This window comes from Hemicordylus capensis, chromosome 2 (assembly GCF_027244095.1).
Source record: "Hemicordylus capensis ecotype Gifberg chromosome 2, rHemCap1.1.pri, whole genome shotgun sequence".
NCBI classification, from domain to species: Eukaryota; Metazoa; Chordata; class Lepidosauria; order Squamata; family Cordylidae; genus Hemicordylus; species Hemicordylus capensis.
In genome coordinates, this window is record NC_069658.1 from 426366253 (window position 1) to 426372833 (window position 6581).

A 6581-nucleotide genomic window follows, 5' to 3' on the forward strand; every position below is an offset into this window, starting at 1 on the left:
GATGTGGGGCAGATGCAGAGTTAGTTTTCTTCTAGAAATCCTCCTCTCCCCCCTCAACTTCATGTGGGGTTAGCATCTCTTTTTAGGTTGCTTACAGAGATCAGCTTTCCCTATTCACTGTAATGGGTTTGTGAATGACATGCACACCAAAGTTAGCATGCTTAACACCCATAATTCAGGGGGACAGCACTTATCCCCAGGTTGATTGGGTTGCTATCTGTCAGAATTTGACAGGCTTCGGACTAAAGGTTTATTTGCTAACCAATTCCCAGAAACTGAGGACACAAAACCAGAAAGAAAAACACCAGGAGCACCATTTTCGCTGTTGGCACACATACTGAGCAGTCATTGTGTATGTATGTGCACTAAGTTATTTTTCAAAAATGATACCCTGCTTTCCCCCACAATTTGCAACACAAAGTGGTTTGAGCATATTAAAATGCAATAAGATAAAAACAATACCGTATTTTACGGACTATAAGACGCACTTTTTCCCTCGAAAAGTATCCGCCAAAATTCAGGTGCGTCTTATACTCGTAACTGAATTTGGCGTGCGGGGTTCACCAAGCCGTCACATGATCCTGCGTGATACGCATTACGTCTCGCCTGTTGCTGTAGACTGCTAGACCTTTCGGTACAGTGATTGCGTTACCCTCGTGTTATCGATCATGGAGAAAACAAAAAGGCATTCATACAATGCGGGATTTAAACTCAATGTAATTAAATACGCTGAAGAACATGGGAACAGGGCAGCAGAGCGACACTTCGGCCCTCCACCGACAGAAAAAACCATTCGCGATTGGCGGGCTGCTAAGGATTAACTAGAAAAAATGAAGAAGACAAAATGTGCAAATAGAGGACTAACTGCAAAATGGCCTAAACTAGAAGATGACGTTCTGAAATGGATTCAAGGACACTGTGAAAATGGCATTGGAATTACAACGAAGATGATTCAAATACAGGCACGTAAGCTTGCGCAAAAGTGTAACCTAACAGATTTTCAAGGTGGAGTAGGTTGGTGTTATAGGTTTATGAAGCGCCATGGGCTTAGCATGCGAAGCAAAACCAAAATATATGGAGGAGGAGGACGACGACGAGGACGACGAAGTGGGAGGAGGAGGAGGAGAAGGGAAGTTCAGATGAAAGTTTTCTGGGATTTTAAAGGTCTGTTTGGTTTTATAAATAATGGCAAATGTTATTTTTTTAGTTTGGCTTTGTAAACTATTGATAACAGTTTAATATGTTAAAACTCTGAAAAACTGGATAAAAATTAAGGTGCATCTTATAGTCCGTAGCGTCTTATAGTCCGTAAAATACGGTACCTAACTCATGAACAGAAGACAAAACTGGAATAGCATTGTGTGACATAATTTGAGAAGAACATCTTCCAGCATTACCCCTCAGTCCAACTCATATGTCCTGCAGAAAAGCCCATTTCACAAGAACGTTCCTGGTGCATCAGGCCTAAGGTCAATCCAGTCCAACATCCTTTTTCACACACTGGCCAACCAGATGCCTCAGGGAAGCCACAGGTAAGAGAAGGTATGCCTTCTCTGAGCCTGAAGGTAGTCTCTAGCCATCAAGACTAGTAGCCATTGATAGACCTGTCCTACCTTGGATCTGTCTACGCCCTTTTTAAAGCCATCCAAGCTCGTGGTGATCAGCACATCCCGTGGCAGAATTCTACATTTTAATGATGCGCTGCATGAAAAAATACTTTCTTTCATTGGTCCTGAATTTCCTGGCCATCAGTTTCATTGGATAACCGTGGTGCTAGTGCTGTAAGGGAGGGAGAAAAATTTCTCTCTATTCACTCTCTCCACACCATGCATAATTTTAGAGAGCTCTATAATTTCTCCACTTAGTCACCATTTCTTCTCAACTAAAAAGTCCCAGATGCTGTGCTGGGGATGATAGGACCAGTTGCTCTAACTCCTGGCATCCAGAGAGCCCTGTGGTTTTCTTCGTATAATACAGCACCTTCCTGTATCGCTGCTGCCCACTGGCGGGAATTCGAACTAACAGCCTCTTGCTCCCTAGACATGCTGCTTCCCCGCTGCACCACCACAGCAGATAAAGTAAGAGAATCACCACTTTAAAAAGGTGTCTCTTTGCTCAGTTAGCAGGGGATAACTTCAGGTTTGCTTACATTGAACTGCATTTGCCATTTTGTTGCCCACTCACCCAGTTTGGAGAGATCCTTTTGGAACTCCTCACGATCTCTTTTGGATTTCACTACCCTAAATAGTTTGGTGTCATCTGCAAATTTGGCCACTTTGCTGCTTACTCCAACTTCTAGATCATTTATGAATAAATTAAGAAGCACTGATCCCAGTAAAGATCCCTGGGGGATCCGACTTCTTACTTTCCTCCATTATGAAAACTGTCCATTTATTCTACCCTCTGTTTCCTGTCCTTCAACCAGTTACTAATCTACACCTGAACGGGCCCCCTTATTATCCTATGACTACTAAGTTTACTCAAGAGCCTTTGATGAGGAACACTGGCAAAAGCTTTTTGGAAGTCCAAGTATACTATGTCAACAGGATCACCTTTACTCACATGGCTACTGACACTCTCAAAGAACTCGAAGAGTTTAATGAGGCAGGACTTACCTTTGCAGAAACCATCCTGGTTCTCCTTCAGCAAGCCATGTTCTTCTATATGTTTAACAAATATGCTTTCTGTCAGTTTACCAGAGACAGAGATTAAGCTAACTAACCGGGCTGTAATTCCCCACTTTCCAGTCCTCTGATACCAAGCCTGATTGTAGGGACAAGTTACATCTTTTTGCTAGGAGATCAGCCATTTCACATTTGAGTTCTTTAAGAACCCTCAGGAGGATGCTGTCTGGCCATGGCGATTTGTTAATGTTTCCTTTTCCAAGACAGTTTAGACATCATTTCTCGTCACCTCTATTTGACTCAGCTCTTCAGTCTCCATCCCTGAGAAGCTTGGTTCAAGTGCAAATATATGCCCAGTATCCTCTGCCGTGTAAGTAAACTTACTTACTCGGCCGTGAAGACAGATGCAAATAACTCATTTAACTCCTCTACAATCTCCATATCATCCTTAATAATCTTTTCCACTTCCTGTCCTTTCTATAGAGTTCATATACAGGATAATAGTGCCCCACTGGTTCTCACTATTCCACCATGTTTCTGTTATGCCCACTATATTTATTTCTTCGTTAGGAACCAAGCACTCCAGCTCGCCCATCTTGGCTCAGAGAGCCTTCTGGCACTGGCATATAAATGCCAGAATATATACCTATATGCAGAGTCCCTTACCTGGAGTTGGTATGTGCCATCTCCCTTATGGCCATTTGACCTCTTTGACTGGCTATCATAGCCTTCCGTCTGCTCTTTCCCTGGCTCAGCTATGACCCCTACTGGCTTATTTGAAACATTTACACCCTCACACCTTAGGGATCATGTTTGCCAAAGCAGATACGGTACTTCCCAGCTTGTCGGCTGTCCTCCATGTCTTTTACAGGCCTGCTCAGCTTTGGCCCCCCAGCTGTTTTTGGACTACAACTCCCCTAATCCCCAGGCAAAGTGGCCAGTAGCCAGGGATTATGGGAGTTATATGCAAAAATCTGCAAGAGGGTCGAAGTTGAGCAGGCCTGTTTTAGAAGCTGCGTTGTGAACCTTTTGATTTTAAATGCCAGCAGTCTAGTTCCATCTTGGTTCAAGTGCAGCACGTCCCTTTTGTACAGACTTGTGCCAAAATGTTCCCCATTGCCTAACAAATTTAAACCCCTCCTCCCAGCACCACTGTCTCATCCACGCATTGAGACCCCTCCGCTCCACCTGTTTCACTGGCCCTGCATGTGGAACAGGTTAAATGTCTAAGAATGCTATCTTGGAGGTCCTAGACTTCAATATGCTACCTAGCAGCCTATATTTGTCTTCCAGGACCTCCCAACTACATTTCCCAACATCACTGGTGCTCAGGTGCATCACGACAGCCAACTCCTGCTCAGCACTGCCTAACAGCCTATCTAGAGGCTGTGTCATGCCTGCAACCTTTGCACCAAGCAGGCAAGTCACCATGTGGGCTACATGCAGGTCACAGACTCATCTCTCTATGACCCTAATGATCAAATCACACACTACAAGGAGACCCCCACACCCAGAGTATTATTTATGCTAGAGAATATGGGTTCATCATCTAAGGAAGGGATCCCTTCTAAGGGAACGTTTCCCTCTTTTTTGGAATTATGTCCTCCTTCCCAAGATCCTCATTCTCCATAATAGCAGAGGAACTGTCAGCCTGGGGTGTGTGATGCCTCTATCACATCCCTGCAATATACAAGGAAGTGCCCCCCCGCTTGTTTATTATTATTGTTTTATTTGTATACCGTTTTTCATTAAAATAATCCTAAAGCAGTTTACAATATAATTAAAACAATGCACAATTAAAAATGTAAAAAGTACACATATTAAATATAAATATATCTCTATTTAAAAGTTTTAAAACTTATATAGAACAATAATACACAAAACACAATGCAGCAGCAGTAAAAACTGTTAAAACAGCAGTAAAAGCCTGGGTGAAAAGCTACGTTTAACTTGTTTTCTAAAAACTGTGATGGAGATTGAGGAGAGGTGCCAGCCGGGAGAGCATTCCAAAGTCTGGGGGCAATGACTGAGAAGGCCCTGTCCCATGTGCTCAACAGCCGGGCCTCTCTCATCACCGGCATGTGGAACAGAGCCCACTTCGATGATCTTGTCAAGCAGTCAGAAACCCTTGGGAGCAGGCGGTCCTTCAGATAGCCACAGTAGGAGTAGATGGTACCCGAGGCATAGCTGCCGGAACTGCCAAAATCCTGACATCCAAATTGGCAGGGATGCAGGCGACTTTATCTGCAAAGTGGTATGCAAATAAGTCACAGCCGGCTATAGGTGGTTCCTCCCACATTACACAGGGAAATGTGTAAAGCACTACCTTTGCTACATGAAAAAGCTCCACTGGCCTACACTGAGCAGATGCAATAGAGGTGGAGAAAAACCGTTTCTTTGCTGCCCCAACTGCCACAGAGTAGTTCCAAAAATGGGTTCTAGCCCGTGTTGGATAGGATTCATAACAACTCTTCCGCCAGCATCATTCCAGCCATTGTCCGAGTTGTTTCATTGCCCTAAGCTCCTCAGAAAACCAAGGAGCAGAGCAGGCTTCACCAAGCTGGAGAGGGCGTTTAGAAGCAGCCATGTCAATAGCCCAGGCTCCATGTTCCAGAGATTCACCAGGGCCTCGACAGAGTTGCCAGCTCTGGACACTGGAAACTTCACGAGGACTGCCTAGCAACTGAACCGATCCATAAGCCTCCAGGGCGGACCATTCTAACTGATCCACTACCCCTACAGAGGGTAGGCAGAGCAGTCAAACGAAACCCCGCCAGATAATGATCTGTCCATGACAAGGGAGTTATCTCAAACTCCCCCACCTCCAGATCATTCATTCCCTGGTCAGCAAAAACCTGATCCAAAGCATGTCCTGCCGTGTGGGTAGGACCCGATACCAATTGAGATAGGCCCATGCTTGCCATTGCGGCCATGCTGAGCCACTCCTACTGGTGTGTGTGTGTGTGTGTGTGTGTGTGTGTGTGTGCGTGCGCTCAGCATGGACATTGAAGTCCCCCAAGACAATAAGTCTGGGAGAACCCAATGCCACCTCTGAGACCTCCCCCGTCAGCTCAGGTAGGAAGACTGAAGTGCAGCAACTGGTACACCAACAGAATCCACAGCCTATCTCAGAGGCCCACCCTCAAGGACAAACACTCGGAATCTGGAGATTGCCTAACTGGGCACCTGGAAAGGGGAAAGGTCTCATGACAGGTGACTGCAACCCTTCCCTGACCCTCAAGGTGTGGCTGTTGCAGGATCAGGAAACCTAGAAGACAAAGCTGGGAGAGACCAAGCCCACATACCAGTTCAGCATGCTCATCCACAATCAAATCATGGATGAGAAACGTTTCACCATTTACTGACCTGGCATTCAGCAGCAGCACCCTAGTCCTTGAGAAAGTGTTCCCAGAGTCCCCTGGGGCTGCAGGACTGGGAGAAGAGTCGGGGAAAAGGAACAGACCTCAGTTGTTCGGAATGTTTTCTCCTGTAACACCCTGCCCAACTCCCAAAGCCAAATCTCCCTTTCCCTCTGGTGGGAGTTGGGCACCTGAGAAATCACACCCCAGCCCAGCCCAGCCCAGCCCTCTCTCTAAGGCGTGCACATGTGCATGCGCCCAAATGGTTTCTGATGTCCACTCAGTTAATTTTAGATCCCACTGAGGTTGAATCAGAAAGGACCCATTCTGAATGCATGTGCGCACACACTGCCTTGATACTGCTGCTCAGAACAAACTCATTCTGCACACAGATGAAACAAATCAGAGAGAACACTGCTCCAGCCCCTCCCCAATCCACCGCGCTCCCAGACCACATCCTTCAGCCCAACTACCTCAGCTGTCTTCTGTGTCCTCAGCACCAAGCCAAAATTCCCTTGATCATTCAGGAAACCACAACCATGCGGCAAGCCCCCAGCCGCCCACCCAGGAATGCTCACACGAATCCTAGTGAAGCACT